Source organism: Callithrix jacchus, chromosome 10, assembly GCF_049354715.1.
Source record: "Callithrix jacchus isolate 240 chromosome 10, calJac240_pri, whole genome shotgun sequence".
NCBI classification, from domain to species: domain Eukaryota; kingdom Metazoa; phylum Chordata; class Mammalia; order Primates; family Cebidae; genus Callithrix; species Callithrix jacchus.
The window spans coordinates 63,290,269-63,314,935 of NC_133511.1; the positions used below are offsets into that span (position 1 = coordinate 63,290,269).

The window sequence follows — 24,667 nt, forward strand, 5'->3', positions numbered from 1 at the left end:
CAAAAGTAGGATATATGCCAGAAATACAGATGAACTAGGTTTTATGTGTTTCTGTTGGATTTTCTATAGCCTTTGATTTTGCCTTCACCCTTTAATGATTTCTTTCACAGATCATCAGATGTTGCTCTTACAGCTTCTAGTGAGAAGACAAAATATATCTCAGCAGTGGAGGCTGTGAAGTCAGACACATCTAGGTTTCAATCTCAGCTTCATCAAGCCCTGGTTTTCACCCTGAGCAAGTTACTTAATTTAGCTAAATATGTTTCCTAATCCGTAAAACAGTATTATGCATCTTATAAATTGCTATTAGGATTAAGTAAAATATGGAAAGAACTTATCTTTGAATGTTGCAAGGAATAACCCTCAATAAAATTATAGTATTTTGAAACTCTAAGGCAGTGACTTCTCTTGTTATAACAGCTAACATCAAAGAACAGATGGGTTTGTAATTACATCAATTCTCCTCTTTGGCCAATCAAAGGACTCAGTCATCAAAGCATTTCTATTTCCATTAGGTGAAATCCACTGAGAAATGACTTTACAAGTCAAATTATCACCAAGTGTAGAAATTTGTAAAATAAGCAAAATTTTCTTGCAGCTTCAAAGAACTTCTTTGACAAACAGCTAAGCTTTATCCTTTTATTGAAAACAGGTTTGGCATGCATTTTGGTGTTACAGGACATTTTATGGTTTCAAAATGGGCATTATATTTGGGGTTTTTGCTAGGTAATTGAGCAGAAGTTGTCCATAATTTTCTGAAGCCAACAGTCAAAATTTGGCTCATACTGGGTGCTCTTTTCCAGACATCTTGGCAAACCTGAACTTTCTCTAGAGATCCTGGTTGGAGGGAAACATAAAAATGGCATCGCTTCCATTGTAAAGGCTAATTGCTCTCCAGGCTTTTTTGTGATGTAATGCAGACAGTCAATATGAATGAGGGAAAATTGGTAAGGCAAACTTGGTGGTTAATTCCCAGCGCTATTCTGGAATGACAGTCTTAGGTTTGAATTTGTTTGTGAAAGTACAGGAAGAGCATGTTGAAGAAAGGTGGAAGATACTTGGTTCAGAAAGCAAAAACCTTAGCCATAGGTGGCATGCGGGTGGCCTGGGCTAGAAATATCTGTAAAGAAACTCAAAGAGGTTCTGGGAAGCCTGTCCCAGCAACTAGCCCTGCTCCACTTACACTCGCCCTTCCTCTCTCAGGTCAGGTACCATCCCTTGGAGGCTTTTCCAGAATACCCGCCCCACTCCTCACAGCCCTGTTTGGTTGCCCTCATAACTTGTTATTAACACTCCATTACTGTTGCACTTAACTGCATACTGTAGTAATATGTTGACCTGTTGGCCTCTCTGCCCAGATTGCAAGGCAATGAAGATAAGAACAAGTACTCAACATATTTTACATCGAACAAAGGTGGAAGGGAGCAAGCTAAGGGCAAGGACAGGAGACAGGGAAGGAATGGAGGAAAATTAGGAAAAAGGAATGACTGATTTCCATGAAAGACCAAATCTCCTGGTTTCCATTATGTAAGGTCTCTATATGAGTGAGACAGAGAGAGATGTGGAAAAAGAACTGTCACACTTTCAGGTCCCCTCTAATTGATCACAGAATTTCTTTCCCTCTAGTATCAAAACGAGAATTTTTTTTTCAAATCAAGACAATTTTGTTCAGAGAAAGCATGTGTAATTTCACCTTTTAAAAATGTGTTGCTGTATTTGTTCACTGCTAACACTTAGAGGTCTGTCTTTTTTTGAGACAGAGTTTCACTCTTGTTACCCAGGCTGGAGTGCAATGGCGCGATCTTGGCTCACCGCAACCTCCGCCTCCTGGGTTCAAGCAATTCTCCTGCCTCAGCCTCCTGAGTAGCTGGGGTTACAGGTGTGCGCCACCTTGCCCAGCTAATTTTTTGTATTTTTAGTAGAAACGAGGTTTCACCATGTTGACCAGGATGGTCTCGATCTCTTGACCTCATGATCCACCCACCTCGGCCTCCCAAAGTGCTGGGATTACAGGCTTGAGCCCCCGCGCCAGGTCTGTCTTTAATGAATCTTCTGTTCTCCCCTGCCCCATTCAAATATGTAGCTATCCTGGTTTGTTTTTAATTTGCTATGCTCATTTAAGGAGATTAAAATACTTCAGTATAAATACCCACTGGCTGTAAATATTTTGAAGATTCTGTACTTAGGGAATGTTTGACATTTATTTGGAAATAATAACCATGGAAGGTCATATCAAGGGAGGCAGGCTACCTTCCCTCTGAAACAAGAGCTGGAGATCCAGTCGCCAGGACAGAAGCCACTGCAAGGTCTTAAGAGTAGAGTGGCACTTCTAGAAAATTTGACAAGTATTAACACATGGGACCACCTTGACATATGTCACTCACAGGTGTCCCCTCCCCCACCAGAGGAAATTGACCTGGCTTCATCTGCCTCCTGTCTTACTGGCCCATATCTCACTACAGATCTCCATGCAAACGGAAAGGATATATTCTACCTCTGCACTAGTCAAAGTTATTGCCTGATAGAGAGACAGCACTTTCCCCCTAGAAGAAAATCTAGGCAAAACCATTCAGGACATAGGCGTAGGCAAGGACTTCATGACCAAAACACCAAAAGCATTGGCAACAAAAGCCAAAATAGACAAATGGGACCTAATTAAACGCCACAGCTTCTGCACGGCAAAAGAAACAGTCATTAGAGTGAATCGGCAACCAACAGAATGGGGAAAAATGTTTGCAGTCTACGCATCTGACAGAGGGCTGATATCCAGAATTTACAAAGAACTAAAACAGATTTACAGGAAAAATACAAACAAGCCCATTCAAAAGTGGGCAAAGGATATGAACAGACACTTTACAAAAGACATACATAAGGCCAACAAACATGAAAAAATGCTCATCAGCACTGGTCATCAGAGAAATGCAAATCAAAACTACATTGAGATACCATCTCACGCCAGTTAGAATGGTGATCATTAAAAAATCTGGAGACCGGGCTGGGCGCGGTGGCTCACACCTGTAATCCCAGCACTTTGGGAGGCCGAGGCAGGGGGATCACGAGGTCAAGAGATCGAGACCATCCTGGTCAACAGGATGAAACCCCGTCTCTACTAAAAATACAAAAAAATTAGCTGGGCATGGTGGCGTGTGCCTGTAATCCCAGCTACTCAGGAGGCTGAGGCAGGATAATTGCTTGAACCCAGGAAGTGGAGGTTGTGGTGAGCCGAGATCACGCCACTGCACTCCAGCCTGGGTAACAAGAGCGACACTCCGTCTCAAAAAAAAAAAAAATTCTGGAGACAACAGATGCTGGAGAGGATGTGGAGAAATAGGAATACTTTAACACTGTTGGTGGGAATATAAATAAGTTCAACCATTGTGGAAGACAGTGTGGCGATTCCTCAAGGACCTAGAAATAGAAATTCCATTTGACCCAGCAATCCTATTACCGGGCATATATTCAAAGGATTACAAATCATTCTACTATAAGGACATGTGCACACGAATGTTCATTGCAGCACTGTTCACAACAGCAAAGACCTGGAACCAACCCAAATGCCCATCGATGATAAACTGGACAGGGAAAATGTGGCACATATACACCATGGAATATCATGCAGCCATCGAAAACAATGAGTTCGTGTCCTTTGTAGGGACATGGATGAACCTGGAGAGCATCATTCTCAGCAAACTGACACAAGAACAGAAAATGAAATACCGCATGTTCTCACTCATAGGTGGGTGTTGAACAATGAGAACACATGGACACAGGGAGGGTAGCATCACACACTGGGGTCTGTTGAGGGGAAATGGGGAGGGACAGTAGGGGGTAGGGAGTTGGGGAGAGACAGCATGGGGAGAAATGCCGGATATAGGTGATGGGGAGGAAGGCAGCAAATCTCACTGCCATGTGTGTACCTATGCAACCATCTTGCATGTTCTTCACATGTACCCCAAAACCTAAAATGCAATTAAAAAAAAAAGAGAGACTGCACTTTCCATTTTAGACTTCTAATGACTCCTGAAATTCTGCTCTTCCTTCATGGTGCAGATCAAATGCCCTTTCATGGAGCCTTCTCACTCCCCAGTGTGGAAACTGGCCCCGTTTTTGGCCAAACGGTTGTTGCTCCCATTGGCTGTGTTGGCTCACAGGCCAGGGCTGTCATGAGGGACAGCAGGTGTACCCCAAGGTGGGTTTATCCAATCTCTGCACAGGTTTAGATTGTTTGAAAAGTCCCACAACTTGCTTGTACTTATTCATCAGGCTTACCTGCCTTACATGAAAATAATGAATTCTCTTGTGCTCCAATAAAACATGTTTGTATCTTCAGGGAAAGCAGTAATTTTTTTCCATTTCTTGATATTCATTGTAATGTTATTGACATAACAAAACTTAGAAAATAAGGTATAGAGAAATTACCCACAATACCATCACGCAGTCTTTTCTTTTGCAATCATTCTTCTAATGTTCTTTTGCATGGTTAAGTACATAGTGCACACACCATGCTGGCTCCTGCATTTCTTTTGACACAGTATAATGTGCAGTAGTTATCATTTTTGAAATGAAACAGTTTGAAAACGCCTTTTTATATATTTTTACTAGTTCCTTAAAGTTGAGTGGAGAAGTATAACAACAAGATGTCTCTCCCATTGTATCCTGGCCCATGGAAATGAATCTGGCATGTCAGGCTATCGCAGATTTCAGGAGGAGCAGGTTCAGGGTGCCGGCTGCTGGTCAATGCTTGCCTGGCTGCCCTACTTCTGGTTTTGAAAAGGCCACTGCTGCTCTCTGGGTTTCTAATTGACTCCCAGGGAGTCTTACCAATTTTTCTTTTTCAATACTAATATTACAAAGATTATATTGGGATATTATTTTTTTCCTCATATGATTTACTCTGAAACTTTTCACAAACACTTACTGATGTCAAAAGAGTTTACAGTGAGTGCCATCATGCGATTCCTCCACTGACATCTCACTTCACGGACTTTATCATACCTTTCTGTGGTTTTGACCCTGTGATGGTATTTCTCACAGGGCCTCTGACTTGGTTTTTTGCCTGGATCCTTCCAGGACCCATTCCAGCAGGACTTGGCCCCTCAGGCTGGGCTGAGAGGAGACTGTTGGAACATAAAACACTTCTACTTCCTTTAATACATGTTGCCAAATTAGTTCTTCCAAAAAAGTACACATCATTTGTAATGCCACCACCAACATATGACTGCTATATTAATTCGACAGAGCATTATCTTTGAAGTTTGGAGGAGGAATTTGACAGCATTCTTAGAGCCCTTATTGCACTCTGACGTGTTATAGCTCTTTGTGCACATCTCATTTTTTTAAGACCCTTGTGCTCCTTGAGGCAGAAGCATGTTAGCTGATAATCATTTTCTTCCACAGCCCCCGGCACAGAGCTTTGCACATAGAAGGTGCTTCATAAATGTTTCCTGGAAACAAAATAAGCTCTATATGTAACTCTGGGTAGGTCAGTAAATTAGCAAGGGAACAACTACTTTCAAGATGTTTAGAAGAATTGAAGCAAGGGGGAAGGGACTTATGTTGCATAATTAGCTAAATTATATTGCCTGTGGGTTTGATTTCTTTTGAATTGAAAGGCTGACTGTTCAGGCTTGCTTTGTGTACATGACAAGACTAAATAGGGACAGTAACAATATAGTTCACAAGTAAGTCTCAGATTCTATATATTCATGTGTATTTGGATGTATCAAGAGGATTCTGTACCTATCACAATGACTAGAACATTTTTACACACTCACTATCACCTTGACAAAGGTGCTCTTAACAAAACTCTGGAATGAACATTTAAAAATACAGTTGTCCGGGCTGGGCATGGTGGCTCATGCCTGTAATCCCAACACTTCGGGAGGCTGAGGTGGACAAAGCACTTAGGTCAGGAATTTGAGACAAGCCTGGCAAACATGATGAAACCCCATCTCTACTGAAAATACAAAAGGTAGCTGGGCGTGGTGGTGCACATGTATAATCCCAGCCACTTGGCAGGCTGAAGCAGAAGAATCACTAAAACCTGGGAGATGGAGGTTGCAGTGAGCCGAAATTACACCACTGCACACCAGAGTGGGCGACAGAGCAAGACTGTCTCAAAATAAAACTATACAGTTGTCTGTACAAAATCTTCAGGCAAATTGATTCTGCTTAGCAAGAGCACCACACAAGTGCAGTCTAGAATAGTTGTGTACGTTCTGTGTGGTAGCCTTTGCAGTGAGATGCTTGACCGTTTCTCTGGTAATCAGTTCAATGTCTGGAAGACCTGTCCAAAGTTGCTTCACATCTGCAGCTCAAGCACATTGCTTTCTCACACCACACTCTACTTTGTCCTTTGTCATGGTTACTGCCTGAATCTTCTTTCACCAGATTGCTCCATCTCTTATTTTATCTTGTATACACCAGTCACTGAATAGGATTATCTATACTCTTTTAGATCCCTGGCTTTGTCCATGGTAGCAGATGGTAGGCTAGACTTTGGGGACACAGCAGCAGGGTTCTGCCCTCATTGTGCCCACCAGCCAGCAACAGTTTGCTGCCACACTGGGCTAATGGTGCCACCTTATGGCCCAATGGGCCAGGCCTTGTGCTTTCTCACACTGCTCAATTTTGCCTTCCACCTTTTACCTGTTTTTCTTCCCTTATCATCTCAATACATTATATCTTCCTGATTTCCTTTCCTCTCCTTTCCAGCTTCCTCCCAAACACTAAGGTGCTTGTATTATCAATATCCTTACTTCCTGGTCTGTCCACCACATCTTCCCTGAAACTCCCCAATCTTGGATTTACCTAATCATTGATTTTCTCTACCATTATCACCATAGGCTTCTGAATGCTGCTGGAGGAGCTCACCATGGCCATGATTTCAGGAACTCAGCATGGCTCCTGGCTGAGTTCTGCATTCCTTGCATGAACTTCCCTGTGTCCCCAACCAGCCATGCTCTCTCCAATTGCTACTGTCTGACTGCCAGAAGATGACCTGGTCCTCACTCAGAAACATGAAGCCATTAGGCATGAACCTCCATTTCTCAATCTCCTGTCCTTCGCATGGACAAAATCAGCTATATTCACATCTGTCCTTTTTCTTGATTCATATGTGACCCATCTACTGCTCCTAATCTTGATGAAGTCCCTTCCAGCATCTTTTATTTTCTGTGTCCTCCCAGTGTACCACATAATGTGGTTCTTTCTTTCATCATAAAGAGAGTTCCTTCCCTCAACTTGGACATCTCTCTGGCTACCTCCTACCTCTCACCTTTCACCTTTTTAAAATTAATTTTTTAATACTTTAAAAAATTTCCATAAAATATTTCGCGCATACTGCAAGGTTTAAGAATAATGTAATGAGCAGTCATATTCTCAGAACTAGCTTAGAGGAACAGAAGAACACAGTGCACCTGAAGCTATGTGTTTTCCAGTTATATATTTTCCTTTCCCCATCTGAGAATCAACACCATCCTAAATTTTGTGCTTAAAATTTCCCTTTAGGAAAAGATCATATACATGGCCTAGGGTTCCATTTCAGTCTTCATCTCTGTTTTATAGGCCAGTGAGTTTTGAGCCATCTGGACACCCTAAAGATGATACTTCCATTATATCTTTGACTTTATGCTTATTGGACCAGGGCAGTAGGAAGCAGCAAGGGTTATGGCGGCCTTAGAAACATGTAAGAGATAAAGCCTCCAATGACTTAGGGCTGGCTACATTATAATCTTTTGGAGATTGGTTCATGTTTGCCAGAACACCTCCTTTCAAGTAAAAAGAAATGTTTCACACCTCGAGCTTCAAAGAAGAAAACAACTTCTAATAGGCACCATTCGTATACATGGCATACAGGTATACATGCGTCAAGTGCTATGCAAAGCTGCCAGCTTTACATGGGACCCATTGTAGGAGAGCTCTCTATAACACACCTAGTCTACACAAGACGCCCTGCTGCTTGGGCTGTAGGACCCGGAATACCAGACATGCTAGAGATGTATTACAGGAAAAGATACTTGTGAGGTTTGTGGCAGACCCCAAAGGGAAAATGACAACATGGGCCTCCTTGGACTCCGTAACAAGGCTATGCCATCTGGATCTGCAATTCAACACCTTTCAAAACACAACTACAGGCATGCCACTGGGCTCTGGCAGAGACAGAGCTTCTGATCATGGATTAGCAAATGACCATACAGCCAGAAAAGTTTATCATGAGCTTGGTCTGACACTAGTCAAAAAGTCAGGTGAGCTACCTGTAATCCATCATAAGGACAGAATGCACAAGATCCCAGTGTGTTACCCTCTTAGAGAGATGAAAAGCTATTTGGTAGCAAATAGACTACAGTGAACCCCATACACTCTTCTTAAAGGTACTCGAATATATCATTTTTAGGAAGTTTCTCCATACATGTATTTATCTACTAGTGGAAACTGAAACAGCATATCGAAAATTTTTTATTGCAATTCAAATTTTTGAAAACCACGAAAATTAATTATCAAATTATGCTTTAGCCAAACTACCCAATGTTTCCTTTATAATCTTTCCTCTCCTTTATATTCTTTATACTGGATATATATGGGATATTCTTTATACTGGATATAAAGAGTTCAGCATTCCTTGCTCGATGTTCCTTGAGTCCCTACCAGCCACATCCTCTACAATTACTACTGTCTCAATACTCTTTATATTCTTTATATTTTGTCTCACTGACTTCAAGTTTCTCAAACACAGGGAAATACTTCAGATCTATTGGTGTTTCTTTGGGTCAAATATAAAAGTAGAACTAAAGTATGTTAGAGTCACTCAAATACATCCCAACTACACAGATTCCTTAAAAATTACTGGTATCAAAGTAAGAAGCTTCCTTATTTACAAAGAAGGAAAGAAGACAAGAAAAGAAAGCAGAATTCATAGGTTAGCAAAATTATTGGTATAGTTTATTCTATATGTGGTGTGTAGTATGTGTGAAGAGTACATGGTATGTATGAAGTATGTGTGTGGTGTGTATGAAGTATGTGTGTGGTGTGTGTGTGTGTGTGTGTGGTGCATACGTGTTAAGTGCCTGGTGTGTATGAGGTGGGCATGGTATATAAGTGGTGGATGTGAGGTGGTTATGATATATACATGGTGTGTATGGGATATGTGTGCGAGGTGGGTATGATATATGTATGGTGTGTGTCAGGTGGATATAATATGTGTGTGGTGTATACGGGTTGAATGTGTGGAGTGTGAGGTGGGCATGGTGTATATGTGGTATGTGGTGTGTGGGGTGGGTGTATGTGTGTTGTGTGTGGTAAGGGGTATGTGTGTGAGGTGGTTTTGATATATGTATGGTGTGAGTTGGGCATGGTATATGTGTGATGTATGTGTGGTGTATATGGGTTAAGTGGGGTGTGTGAGGTGGACAAGGTATTGTATAGTGTGTGGTGTGTGAGGTGGGTATGATATGTGTGTTGTGTGTGGTGTGTATGGGGTATGTGTGTGGGGTGTGTGAGGTGGGCATGGTACGTGTGCAGTGTGAGGTGGGCATGATATGTGTGGTGCGTATACATATGCACACACATGCATACCTGTGCACTGCAGATGACAGGCAGGCTGGCAGCCCGGGACACGCAGCAGTGACCAGCTCAGCCAAGGCAGGGCTCCAGGTGGGAGTGGCCAGGTCCCTGGCAGTTCAGGATTCTGGATGCACTAAGAGCCAAGGAGGAGAGAATAAGCTGTGTCACCACCTCCACCCAAGTTCATCACTAACAAGAACCTATAAGCTGCACTGAAACTGTTCCACTTGTGATTAGAACTAGAAACATTCCAGATGATGGGCTCGGCAAAGCCAAGGCAGGGAAACTGTTCTCAATGTTTTCCTTCACTATCTGCGGCCGGATCTACCACCAGCAGCCTTGCCAGGCAGTGCCTGCCTTGGGGAAGGGGCCCGGCCCAGGGGCAGGTCCCCGCTGTGCCCTCAACCTGGCGCCTGCAGTCCAGGGGCAACGCAGTGTGGGTCTTTAACTGAGTTTTTCCCTCTGGGCCTTATTATAAAAGGAAAGGGAAGGGGGCGAATATCCGGGCTGGGTTCTCCGGGGACAGCGAACCCAGAGGCAACCCCAACCCAGTTGCCGGGTCGGGCACCAAGAGTTGATGCCAGCGCCAAGTGAGGATGCGGGAACGCACCAACGTTCCGCCCAGCCCGGCAGCAGGACCCAAGTGCCCCCCCAACCCCAGATAGCGCCTCTAGCCTCACACATTCGCCGCGAGGCCCCCTCACCCAACCCAAGGATGCGAGACCGCCGCCTAATACCCGCTGCACCCACCCACCGGTCGTGGGAGAGGGAAGTGGCCGGTAGGAGAGGAGTGGGGTCGCTGGGCTGCACCCCCAGATTCCAGCAACAGCCGCCCGCAACCCCACGGAGTCCACAGGGCAGCGCTCGGGAGCACTGGGGCCGCAACCTCCTGCTGCCCCCACGCAGCCGGGTCCCTGCAGCGCCGCGGGAGGCCCCAGACTGCCACCACCAGCGAGTCAGGCAGCCCGGGCCCAGAAGCTTACCTGGCCAGGGCACAGGACTGCTTCAGCGCGCTGCCGTCCTCGCCCCACCGCCACTCGCTTGGTCCGCGAAGCCGAGCTCCTCAGCCGAGCCCGCGCCCAGCCGCACACACCCAACCCAGCGCCTGCAGCCGAGGGACAACGCGGTGTGGCTTTTTTAATTGAGAGGCTTTTCCCTCTGGGCCTCACTATAAAAGGAAAGAGAAGTGGGATAATATCCGGGCTCGAGTTCTCCAACTACGGAACACATCAGCGCCCGGGCCAGCCTGGTGGGACCCGAGCAGGCGCCCTCTCTACCTCACCACTACCGCCATCCTCACCCCCACCCCGGCCAGACAGCGCCTGTAGCCTGCGCCAAGTGGCCCGTCGCTGCAGTGACCCTGCGCGGGATGCGAGAGCCGCCGCCTGGTCCCCGCTGCACCCGCCCGCCGGTCGTGGGAGGAGGAAGTGGCCGGAGGAGAGGAGTGGGGCCGCCGGACTGCACCCCCAGATCCCACCAACAGCCACCCCACAACACCACGACCCCGCGGAGTCCAGAGGACAGCGCTCGGAGCACTAGGGCCGCAACCTCCGCGCCGCCCCACACTCCTCCGGGTCCCTGCAGCGCCGCGCGAGGCCGCAGGCTGCTACTGACAAGTGAGGCAGCCTGGGTCCCGCAGCTTACCTGGCCAGGGCGGGGGACTGCTGCAGTGCGCGGCGGTCCCGCCGAGTCTTCGCCCGCTCTATCCGCGAAGCCGAGTTCCTCAGCGAGCCCGCGCGAAGCAGCCCCGGGCGCGTCCCGGAAGCGGCCTACGGCAGGCGCGCAGGGCCGCCTCCACCGGGCGCACGCGCACTCACCTGAGCCTGCGGAATACACGCCCCGGAACCGCTCCCTTAGCCTCACTCTCTTGGGTCACTGGGGCGGGAAACTCTTCTCGGAGATGCAGCGGAAAGAGATGGAATAGAGAGATGATGTGGCTGGGGAGCTGCAGGGGTCTGGTCCTGCGGGTAGAGCCGGTGAAGACGAGGCTCCCACCGTGCCACGGCTACCGCACTGCGCCCTGCTCACTCCCGCCGCACCACCGCGGTTGTATGAGGCGACCCTAGAGCAAGGAACCCTCCGCGATCGCCGCCTACAAAAGCCCCATTCGTCAGGAGAGGCCCCCTGCTGCCTCCCCACTGTAGCTCCCCTAGGCGCGTGCAAGACTCCAAGTCTTCCCTACGGTCCCCTCTAAGAACGCCAGCACCCCGTTTCCGATACCCTGTGCTGCTTTAGCCCCCAACCCTAGGGCCTCACTCCAGGCCATTCTCTCCTTGCTGTCCTGAATGGAGAGGACCCTGACCTCCGTGGGGCCCTGGGGAGTACACACACACACATATCCCCAGGGGAGCCAGTCTTCGCCCCGACAGCGTGAGAAATTCCCTGGAGGCCCTGGAAGGTCGTGCCGGAGACTCCGGTGTCGCCTTCGGCCCTCTGGCCCTTTCGTTGAGTCCCAGGCAGACGTGGTAAGCCGTGGGAGACACACAGGGTGCCTTGTCTGGGCAGAGCCAGGGGCTCAAGTGCCTCCCTCCCTGAGTGATTTGCCCTCCTTTCTCCTTGTGGTTGGATTAGGTGAAGCTGTGTCCGAAGTGGGGGTGGGGGGGGTAAAGAAGGACAGGGAACCTAGTGGGTGAGTAGAGCCCATCTTCCTGCTGCTTTGAGGGCCTGAGCTGAGACCCTGAGAAGAAGGGACTGGGGGAAGCCAAATCCTGAGCTGCCCTGGAGTTAGATATATTGTGGACATGGCCTCTCCACACTCTGCCCCCACCAAACACAAATCCCCAAGGCCAGAGCTGCCAGGGGGCTGTGCCTGGTAGGGCACAGGGCCAAACATAGGGGCAAAGGCAGAGCTGGGGCAGGCCAGCGACGTTCGTGATCCCCTCCCGACTCAGGTGAACATACCTTCACTGCTTACTTTCCACCTGGATAGATATTCTGTTTACCTGGCCAACACAAAGTTCATCCAGCCTCCTGTGGCCCAGTCTTTCTTCAATGCCAATGGTGGGAAGCAAAATTACAAACCAATGATACCAAGAAGATATATTCAGTCATCTTGCCTGACCGTTATGTGGTCACATCCCATAGGAAACCAGACAGTTGTGCCTAAAGTTGATCCACACAACACCCCCACCTCCTCAAACCCCCACTCCCATCTGTGTGAATGTGTGTGGGTGGGCAAGTTGCATACTGTTCCTTCAACAGCCTCCTTTGAGATCTTACCACGGGCAGGCTCTGGACCAGTCACTGGAAATTGAATCCCATTCCAGCACCTGGCAGTGAGTGGCTGATATCCACAGTCCACAGGATGAAAGGTACAGGCCTAGGGCCAGGAACAGTGGCTCCCACCTGTAATCCCAATGCTTTGGAAGCTGAAGCAGGAGGCTCACTTGAGCCCAGGAGTTCAAGTCTGCAGTGAGCTATGATCATGCCACTTGCATTCCAGCCTTGGTGACGGAACAAGACCCTATCACTTTAAAACATGAAATAAATTAAAATTTAAAAATAAAGGTACAGGCCTACCCCCCAGCCTCACTCAGGACCTAAATCTGGTAGGCTTGAGCCAACTGCCAGCATTCAGAGAATTTTTAAAGAATCATTAGGACAAATAGCTAATGCAGGCAGGACTTAAAACCTAGATGACAGGCCGATAGGTGCAGCAAACCACCATGGCACATGTATCCCCTGTATAACAAACCTATACGTTCTATACTTGTATCCAGGAACTTAAAGTAAAATTTTAAATTAAAAAAAAAAAAAAAAAAGAATCAGGCTGGGTGAGGTGGCTCAAGCCTAATCCCAGCACTTTGGGAGGCCGAGGCAGGCAGATCACAAGATCAGGAATTCTAGACCAACCTGGCCAACATGGTGAAAGCCTGTCTCTACTAAAATACAAAAATTAGCTGTGTGTCGTGGCAAGTACCTGTAATCCCAGTTACTCAGGAGACTGAGGAAGGAGAAGTGCTTGACCTGGAAGGTGGAGGTTGCAGTGAGCCAGGTTCGCACCACTGCACTCCAACCTGGGCAGCAGAGTGAGACTCAACCTTGGAAAAAAAAAAGTTGGGGGATACAAGACAGTTGCTTCCTGTCTTTCTTGCTCTCTGCCATGTGAGGGTACAAGAAGATGGCCCTCTGTGAACCAGGAGGTGGGCCCACCACAAGAACCAACCATGCTGACACCCTGATCTTGCCATCTACCCTCCAGAACTGGGAGAAATCAGTGTTTGTTGTTAAAGCCACCCAGTCTATGGCATTTTGTTAGAGCAGCCAAAACTAAGACACTGCCCCAGTCATAATGATATCACCCTACATTTCCTTCTAAATGCTTTCAAAGTTTTGTTTGTTTGTTTGTTTTTTATTTGAGACAGAGTCTCACTCTGTCACCCAGGCTGCAGTGCTGTGGCATGATCTTGGCTCACAGCAACCTCCACTCCCGGCTTCAAGAGATTCTCCCACCTCAACCTCCGGAGTAGCTGGGACTACAGGTGCAAGCCACCATGACCGGCTAATTTTTGTATTTTTAGGAGAGGTGGGGTTTCACTATATTGGCCAGACTGTTCTCAACTCCTGACCGCGTGATCCGCCCACCTCGGCCTCCCAAAGTGCTGGGATTATAGGCGTGAGCCACTGCACCCAGCCCACTTTCAAAGTTTTGCCTTTCACAACTAGATCTTTAATAAACTGGCTTTTATTTTTGATATGATGTGAACTAGGGATCTAGTTGTATTTACTTTGCATATGGATAATCAATTGTGCAAACAACATTTGTAGACTATTACGTCCTTTCCCCAATAATCTACAAGGCAACTTCTGTCTCAAGTTTCCAGGTGTCATGGGTCTTTTGCTGGGTTTGACTTCTCTTCCAGTGGCTGATTTGTGGATCCCCTGAACACTTCACTGTCCTAATTCCTTTACCATCATAGCATGCACACAAATCTTCAACCTTCCATTACCCACTGACCTCTATGCCGTTCTTATTCTTTGAAAGTATCTTCATTTAAGTTCTGTGAGAAGCACAGCTTGAGTCAAGGATCCAGGTACAAGTATTTTTTAAGAAGGTGCTTCCAAGAAGCACAGGTAAGAGGGTGGGAAGTGAGATAGGGAAGCGAAGAAAGCCAACAGATGGTGCATTTATGAGCAGGTTGCCACAAAGTGTAACTGGGGCTCAAACTCACTAGGCCCTTCAAAGATACTGCAGCTGAGGGGTGGGGAATCTGTGGTGTTTATACACCAACTCCTATTCCTCATGGCTGTTTAAAAATGGACACAAGATTTACTTTAATCAGATATACTAAGACACACAAATATGTAAATGACTGTCCTAAAGGAAGGAATTTTTGATATTCAGAGGTCCCTAGAAACAAGTGCCAATCCGTGCTATGCAGGGATACATAGAGAAGCACCAGGGTCAGTCAAGAAGTCAAAGGAGCTAGGGGAAAACATGGGTAAGAGCTTTATTTGTGCCATCCAAGGGAAAGGCAAGGCAAGGCAGGATAAGCAGGCACAGGATTAGCTATTAATAGTTTGAATAATTTCACTCGGCTCTGGGGCATAGGGCTGTCCCTAGTTGTCTGGTTCATGGCCCTGGGGTGATGAGGGCAGATGGACAGTGGCCAGTGCAAGAGCCTGATGAAGGAGGTGGTTGGTGCTATGGGCTTTGGATTGGCTGGTTTGCAGATGGAAGGTGCACTTGCAGGTTAGTCCTTTACTGTCTCTAGGAACTGGCTCACCCTGGATGGAGCAGTCTCTCCAGGATCAGCAAGGTCCCAGCTGTCAACACATCAGGAAATACAAGAAATGAAAAGGCATGATGAATACACTGAGGGTTCTCTTGAATGCATCAGCCCCTGGCATGTATGTGGCTGGCAATGCTGAGGGCCATGGGGATGGCACAAACAGTGTCTGCTGCACTATTTTTTTTTTTGAGATGAAGTCTTGCTCTGTCACCCAGGCTAGTGCATGGGCAGGATCTCCACTCACGGCATCCTCTGCCACCCGGGTTAAAGCAATTCTCCTGCCTCAGCTTCCTGAGTAGCTCAGACTACAGGCATGCGCCACCATACCGGGCCAATTTTTTTGCATTATAGTAGAGACGAGGATTCACCATGATGGCCAGGATGGTCTCAATCTCTTCACCTTGTGATCTGCCCGCCTTGGCCTCCCAACGTGCTGGGATTACAGGTGTGAACCACCAATGAAGTCTCACTCTGTCACTCAGGCTGGAATGCAATGGCTCCATCTTGGCTCACTACCCCTCTGCCTACCAGCAATTCTCTTGCCTCAGCCTTTCAGATAGCTGGAACTACAGGCACATGCCACCACACCTGGCTAATTTTTGTATTTTTGTAGAGATGGGATTTCACAACGTTGGCCAGGCTGGTCTTGAACTGCTGACCTCAGGTGATTGCCCACCTCAGCCTCCCAAAGTGCTCAGATTAGAGGTATGAACCACTGTGCCTGGCCAGCTACTCTATTCTTGGCCCTTTAATGACTATGAATTTTCAGATCAGCCTTTCAAGTTCCAAAAACAACTCTATTGGGATTTGTCTGGGAGTTGCTTGAATTTATAGATTAATTCAGTGAGAAATAATTGGTTTATAGTATTGAGTTCTACCATTCGTAATATATATGGCATATATTTCCATTCTTCCTTTAAGTCTATGGGTAATTTTTATATTTGTCTTAGTCTTTTTGGATGGCAAAACACCTGAGACTGGGTAATTTACAAAAAACAGAAGTTATTCTCTCATTTCTGAAGGGTGGGAAGAAGAAGATCAAGGCTCCAGCAGGTACAGTATCTAGGGAGGGCCTGGTGTCTGCTTCCAAGATGGTACCTTGAATGCTGGTTCCTCTGGAGCAGACAAATGCTATGTTCTCATGAGGCAGAAGGAACAGATGTACCACCACCTCAAGCCCTTTATAAGGCACTAATCTCATGCATGAGGGCTCACCTGAATGACTTACTCACTCTTTTATTTTATTTTATTTTTTTAGGGAGGAAGGGAGGAAAGCAGGAAGGGAGGAAAGGAGGAAGGGAGGGAGGAAGGAAGGGAGGGAGGGAGAGAGGGAGGGAGGGAGGGAGAGAAGGGAAGGAAGGAAATCGAGCAATGAGAGAGACATTGCCGACCTGGATCTAGAAGTCTACAAGTTGATTTCTTTTTTTTCTTTTTTTTGAGAGATGGAAAGAAAAAAAAGGAGTGAAGTAGAGGAAGAAAGAGGAAGGAAAAGAGGGAGAGAGAAGGGAAATGTTGCTTTATTCTAAAAAAAAAAATGGGTATTAATAATGGTCAATCGATGTTTCATTTAAACCTATGAGTAGGTGTGATGTGGTATTGACAAGAATGTATATTTTGTGTATTTAATGTGGTGAGCTCTGTAAATATTTATTAAGTTTACTAGTTCTGGATCTGAGTTCGAGGCCTTGATATCCTTATTAATTTTCTGTCTCGTTGAGTCTAAGTCTCTTTATAGGTCTTATGTATCTGGGTGTTAGGATCATTAGCTCTTCTTGTTGCATTGATCCTTTTACCACTATATCTTTGTTGCTTTAAGATCTATTTTATCAGATACGAGAATTGCAACTCCTGCTTTTTATTTATTCATTTATTTTTGCTCTCCATTTGGTTGGTAAATCTTTCTCCATCCCTTTGTATTGAGTCTTTGTGTATCCTGGCATGTGAAATGGGTCTGGATGTAACATGCCATTGGGTTTTGGCTGTATCTTTTGATTGGGGGATTTAGTCAATTTAAATTTAGGATTACTGCCATTTGATGTTAACTGGCTGTTTTATCCATTCGTTGATGTAAATTCTTCTTTATGTTGATGCTCTTTACTTTTTGGTATATTTTTAGAAAGGCTAATACTGGTTGTTTCTTTCTATGTGTAATGCTTCTTTCAGAAGCTCTTGTAAAGCAGGCCTGGTGGTAATAAAATCTCTGAGTACTTGCTTGCTCATAAAAGATTTTATTTTTCCTTCAGTTGTGAAGCTTAGTTTGGCTGGATATGAAATTCTGGGCTGAAAGTTCTGTTCTTTAAGGATGTTGAATATTGACCCCCACTCTTCTGGCTTGTAGAGTTTCTGCTGAGAGATCTGCTGTAAGTCTGAGAGGCTTCCCTTTGTGGGTAACCTGAGCTTTCTCTCTGGCTGCCCTTAGTAATTTCTCCTTCATTTCAACCCTGGTGAATCTAACGATTATGTGCCTTGCGGGTTGCTCTTGAGGAATATCTTTGTGGTGTTCTCTGTATTACCTGGGATTGAATATTGTCCTGCTTTGCTAGTTTAGGAAAATTTTCCTGAATAATATCCTGAAGAATATTTTCCAGCTTGGATTCATTCTCTCTGTCGCATTCAGGTACACCTATCAAACGTAAATTTGGTCTTTTCACATAGTCCCACATTTCTTGGAGACTTTGCTCATTCCTTTTTATCCTTTTTTCTCTTATCTTGTCTCCTTGTTTTCTTTCATTAAGTTGGACTTCTACCTCTGATATCCTTTCTTCTGCTTCAACAATTCAAGTGTTTAAACCTGTGCATACTTCTCAGAGTTCCTGCATTGTATTCTTTAGTTTCATTAATTCACTTATTCATTATTCCTCTCTAAGTTGTCTATTCTCATTAGGATTTCGTCAGACCTTTTTTTCAAAGTTTTTAGTTTCTTTACATTGGGCTGCAACATGTTCTTTTAACTCACAGAAGTTTCTTATTATCCATCTTTGGAAGCCTGATTCTGTTAATGGGATGCCCTCGTTCTCGATCAAGTCTTGTTCCCTTGTTGATGAGGAACCGTGATCCTCTTTAGAGGGAGAAGTGTTCTGATTTTAAGTATTCTCAGCCTTTTTACACTGGTTTCTTCCCATCATTGTAAATTTATCCACCTGTCGTCTTTGTAATTACCAACTTTTAAATTAGGTCTCTGAGTGGACATCCAAGTTGTTAATTCCCAGGGCCAAAATATGAGCAACCCACTGCGCCGACCAAAACAGCAGTGTTAAGACTGACGGTGCTTTTCTGCCCAGGAATCTCCAGTCTGGCTTCCTTCTTGAGTTCGTAATAGGTGACTCTGCCTTCCCGGAGCTCCAAACCTCGGTCAGAAGGGGAACCAGTCCGTTTACTCTTCACCAAGAGCTGCCACGCCGAGGTGCCAGCGAAACCGCTGCGCCGGCCTCAAGAGTCACACTGGCGACCCATGTGGCTCCTCCAAACCTTGGTCAGAGGGGAACCAGTCCTGTTTACTCTGCACCAAGAACTGCCATGCCAAGGTGCCAACGAAACCGCTGAGCCAGCCACAAGAGTCGTGCTGGCGACCCATGGAGCTCCTCCACTGGGAATCTTCTGCTCCGTGAGCGACCAAAATTTGTCTGAAAGTGTGGCGTCCTCTCGTCTGAGCTTTCACTGGGAGCTGCAATCTCGAGATGTTAGAGATTGGCCATCATGGATCGTTCCTCCATTTGGAATTTATTATTCACATTGTGTACGACTTACTCACTTCTTAAAGGCCCCACTTAATACTACCATCCTGGCAATTAAGTTTTAACAGGAATTTTGGGAGACACATTCCAGTTATAGCAATACTCTTCATGAAAGATCTGTGTACATTTTGCTAGATATATTCTCAGGGTTTTGTTGCTATTGTGAATAGAATCTCTTTTCCTATTACATTTTCTAATTTGTTATTTCTGATGTATAGGAATGCTAATAGTTTTTTTAAAGATGATCTTGAATTCAAAAACCTTGCAAACTCTGTTACTAGTCCAAATAATTTATCAGAATATTCTTCTGGATTTTCTGCATAAATAATCACATGGTCTGCAAATACAGATAGTTTTATTCTTTCCAATTAAAAAATTTCATTTTCTTCATATGTTTCTTTTTCTTTCTTTCTTTTCTTTTTTTTTTTTTTTTTGAGACAGAGTCTCACGTGGTCACCCAGGCTGGAGTGCAGTGGCACAATCTTGGCTCACTGCAAACTCTGCCTCCTGGGTTCAGGAGATTCTCCTGCCTCAGCCTCCTGAGTAGGTGGAATTACAGGAGCCGGATACCATGCCTGGCTAATGTTTGTATGTTTGTTAGTAGAGACAGGGTTTCACCATTTTGGCCAGGCTTGTCTCCAACTCTTGACCTCAGGTGATCTGCCTACCTAGGCCTCCCAAAGTGCTAGGAGTACAGGTGTGAGCCACTGAACCTGGTTGATTTCCCTCCCTCCCTCCCTCCTTTCCTTCCTCCCTTCTGCCGTCCTTCCTCTTTCTCTCTTTCTTCTTTTCAGAGTCTCACTCTGTCACCCAGGCTGGAGTGCAGTAGCATGGTCTCCACACACTGCAACCTCCACCTCCCAGGTTCTAGCAATTCTCCTGCCTCGACCTCCCAAAGTGCTGGGAGTACAGGTCTGAGCCATCACACCTGTTGATTTCTTTCTTTCTTTCTTTTTCTTTCTTTCTTTCCTTCTTTCTCTTTCTTTCTTCCCTCCTTTCTCCCCCCTTCCCTCCCTCTCTCTCTCTGTCGCCCAGGCTGGAGTCCAGTGGCATGATCTCCACACACTGCAACCTCTACCTGCTGGGTTCTAGTGATTCTTCTACCTCAGCCTCCCAGGTAGCTGGGATTATAGACATGTGCCATCACACCCCCCTAATTTTTGTATTTTTAGTAGAGATGTTTCACCATATTGGCCAGACTGGTCAATTTCTAACCTCAGGTGATCCACCTGCCTCAGCCTCTGAAAGTGCTGGGATTACAGGAATGATCCATCTCACTTGGCCAATTTATTTCTACTATAGGTTGACTCACATACATTTCTGATGTTGAGCATCTCATAACCTAAAAAAAAAAAAAAAAAAAAAAAGGCCACTTCCTATGTATCAGCTGAACACATTGCCTAGGACCTCCAGGGCCTTGTTCAATAGAGACATTGATAGAAGCTATCCTTGTCTACGTCCTAACTTTGATGAAAATTCCTTCTAAAATTTTACCATTAAGTGTGACAATTGCTACATACTAAGGAAATAGGGGCAGGTGTGGTGGCACATACTTATAATCCCAGCACTTTGGAAGGCTTGTGGGGAGGATTGCTTCAGCCAGGAAGGGGGAGGTTGCAGTGAAACAAGATCTTGAAACTGCACTCCAGCCTGCATGTCAGAGAGACCTTTCTCAAAAAAAACCAAAAAACAAAAACAAAAAAACAAAAAAAGGATGCTAGGTTACTAATAGTGCATTATGTGTTGACTCTACCCTTGCGTTATTGTAATAAAACCTAATTCGCCATGATGGGTTATTTGTGTTTGTGTACATTACTGTATTCAACTTGGTATTATTTTATATAAAATTTGGAATTCATGTTCATCAAAGTTAACAACAGCTAACTTCTATTTGGTTTTCTATGTTTTAGATATTGTTAAGTTGCTTTCCTTGAATTATTTCATTTTATCTTAGAAGGCTTATTGTAAAGATTATTTCCCCTTTGTATATGAGGAAGTTAAGATGCAGTGACGGCAAGTCGTTATCCCTAGGGACATAGGGAAGGTAAGTAGTGTCAGCAGAAATACAAATCTGGATTGCCTGGCTCCAGAGACCGTGCACTAAGCACTGCCACGTGCCCTCTCCCTGTCACAAAGACCCATCATTCAGACTGTTCTATCATGAACTTTCCTTGTACATCCTTATTCCAGTTTTGCACCAATATTGTATTATTCTCAATAGATAATTAGATAGATCTTCTTTTTCTTTTGTTATACAAATACTCATCAAACTTTTATAAACACTTATTCCATCCTATCACCCTTGCTAGCCTGACTTCTACAGTTTTGCAGTGGTCTCCAGGTTTTACAGCATTTGCAAGTTCCTGTTCTGGGGATACTGGGGAGGTATACACCCCATAAAGCCAGAAATGCAGACACAGATCAGCAGCAGGCTCTCCCACCCTCCAGCATCCTTTCTCTTTTTTGAGACAGAGTCTTGCTCTTTTTGCCCAGGCTGGACTGTAGTCGTGTGATCTCAGCTTACTGCAACCTCCTCTTCCCAGGTTCAAGTGATTATCCTGCCTTAGCCTCTGGAGTAGCTGGGATTACAGGCACCTGCCACCACACCTGGCTAACTTTTTTGTATTTTTATTAGACAGGGTTTCACTTGTCTTCATCAGAATCACTGAATCATGACAGACCCCTAGAGGCGGATTATCTGCTTAACTGTCAGCCCATGGGCTGGAATGTGACCCCCAAAGCTGCTTCAGAAGCTTCCACCCATCCTGGACCATGCTTGCCATTTGTGGGGGAAAGTGCTGTCCTTTGTCTTGTTAGCTCAGCCAGCCTCACAGGCATTCAGCAGATTGGAAAGCCTAAGCATGTGCTATGCTGGGCAGGGCTCTTCTGTGCCTTTTTTGGGGGGTGAGCTGGAGTGCATTCCAGCCCCTAGTATGTTTATTCCCACCCCTCATCTCTGCCCCCCTACACACTCACAAGTACAAATACAGGCACAGTCATGGGCACACACCGCCCTGGACAGCACCATTTCCAGCCTCAGTAGGGTGGTCTCCTTATGCAGAAGTTAATCAAACACTAAAGAAGGCTCGGGGGTCAGGGAGGACCTCTGTTGGAAAGAGGCTCCTAGACCCGGTTCTGTCTCTGACTTGCTGGGGGTCCATGAGAAAGTTCTTCCCCTCTTTGGTCCCAGTTTCCCCAGCTGAGAAATGGAGGGTTGAGCCAAATGGTCTAAGGTTCTGGGAACCTCTAAGTCAGAGGCCATAGCTAGTGCTCAAGATGAGGAAGAGGCCCTCGGGGTCAGCCAAATACCTGAGAGGCAGGACAGGCCCTAAGGTGAGCAGCCTGAGCACATCAGGTGGGCCTGGAGCTGGAGAGTGAGCCCCACAGCCTGCAGAGCAGCCCTGGACTCGAGAGCCCACTCACACCAGCCCAGTGGGACTTCAGAGATGTGGAGTCCAGCCTCCTCTAATGTTGCAGGTCTGGGGGCTGGGAGCTCCAGATTCTGCCCCCACGGTTGCTTTAGATGTGCCAGATGAGCTGGGGCAAGACACCCTCCTCTCTATGACATGAGCAGTCAGTCCAAATAGATACACCATGAAGGGCTGTGGAACAAACCCAGCTGTACCCTGGGGATAGACTGGCTTCCAGGGTACTCAAGCAGCTGGCCTCTGAAGGAAGGGAACAAGGTAAGGGAGGCCGGGCTCAAAATCTAGGCCCAGCCTCTTTAGGAATCCCCTCTGGAGAGCCCAGGGCAGTCTCGGAAGTGCAGCAGGCAGCCGGTGCACTAGGAGCATGTTTCACAGGCACCAAATATTACATCTGCTAAGGGAGGCAGCCAGCTGGAAAGTGGATGCAGTAGGCAGGGTGGTGACTGCTCCCTACGGCCAGGAGTCCAGCCCAGCAGCCACCCAAGTCCAACTCAGGCCTGCTCAATTGAGTCATCCGTGCTCTGGGCCCTCTGGGTCCACCCACAGGGGGAGGGCTTTGGGGTGACTGAGTGAGCTGGCCCTTGCGGGAGGATGTAATCGACTCCTGAGCCTGGACAGCCAGGCAGTCCCTTGCCCCACCTCTCCAGCCCCCTCATTCCCCAATTCTCCCACCTGCTCCCTTGCCCCAGCACTTGCCTCTGCTCACTCTCATCTCTTTTCCTGCTCCAAGGCTCACCTGCTCACATGTCCTTGACTCTCCTCTGAGTCTCCCTCTTTCCAAGCCTGTCTCTCTACTTGACACATCCTCCCTGGTGGCACCAGAGTACACAAGCTTAAGTCCCTGCACCTCACCTTTACTCCCAGGCATGGAAGGGAGATGACATGAAGAGCCAAATGCCAATTGGCAAAAGATCTGGAGTATGCAGAGGGGCAGATCTGAGGCTGTGGAAGCTCTGGGAATTCCCTGCAGGAGGCTGCATTTAAGCTGGCTGTTGAATAAGGCTCTGAGCTGAGACCTCTCCCTGAAGCTCCAGACCAGGAGCCAGCTGTCAGCTGGACCCCTCCATTTGGTGTCTCAAAGGAAGCTTGCACTCTGGAGGTCTAACTCTGAACCCAGAAAATTCCCCCATCTCAGCCCTGTTTCTTCTTAGGGAAATCACCATTCTCATACCCAGTTCTGTACCAAACCCACATTTGAATAAAGGGGCTCCTTCCCTGAGCTGCCCTGACCTGCACTGTGAGTGCTCTGGATGAACTAGTGCTGAGAAGGAAAGAGATCTCAATGCCGAGCCAAACCATGTAAGGCTTAACTTCAACTTTAGCTCTGCGAGCTGTGGGTAGGGAAGGACCCTAGTCCAGTTTGCTGTAAAAAGACCACCCTGCCACTGTCTGGTACATGGAGGGCAGGGGCAGAGTATGGATGGAGAGACAAAAAGGGCTGGGCTGGGGAGGTACGGGCATGGCAGCATCTGCAGGCCCAGCTCCTGCATCCCAGTGAGTGGCCTCTGCAGGCCCAGCTAATTCCTCACAGCGGCCTTTCAGGACCAGTTCTTGGAAGCCTTTTGTCAGCCCCTTCAGGCCCAGCTCATGCCTCTTGTGGCCTCTCCAAGCTGAGGTGCTGCCTCCCGGCTTCCTCTCTGAGCCCAGCTCTTCCTCCTGGCTGCGTCTACAGGCCCACCACCTGCCTCACCTCGAAACAACCTCTGTGGACTCAGTCGGCTCCTGCCCAGCTCCTGGCGGCCTCTGTAGACCCAAAAGGTCCTCAAGTCAAGCTCTCCAGGCCCACCCAGCTCATGCCTCATGGTGGTCTCTCCAGGCTCAGCTCCTGCCCTCCGATGGCGTCTCCAGGCCCAAAACTTCCTCAAGTCAGCTTCTCTCAGCCCTGCTCTGGCCTTCTCTCGGTGGATCCGGAAGGCCTAAATGGCCCTGAAATTGGCTGCTCCAGCCCAGCTCCTGCCCTTCCAGTGGCCTCTCTGGGCACAACACTTTCTGACATGGGCCACTCCAGGGCCAGCTCCTGCCCTTCCAGTGGCCTCTCTGGGCACAACACTTTCTGACATGGGCCACTCCAGGACCAGCTCCTGCCTCCTGTCTGGCCTTTCCAGGCCCAGCTCTTCTTCCTTGCTGGGTCTACAGGCTCAACTCTTGCCTTACAACAACCACGTTTGTCCCAGCTCCTGCACAGCTCCTAGCAGCCTCTGTAGATTTTAGT

At 46.8% G+C, this 24,667-nt stretch overlaps 1 pseudogene; it reads left to right on the forward strand.

Annotated features, from left to right (window-relative positions):
* Nucleotides 1–11,846: 11,846 nt before the first annotated feature.
* Nucleotides 11,847–23,584, forward strand: LOC100409535 (uncharacterized; annotated as a pseudogene).
* The last annotated feature ends 1,083 nt before the right edge of the window (nucleotides 23,585–24,667 follow it).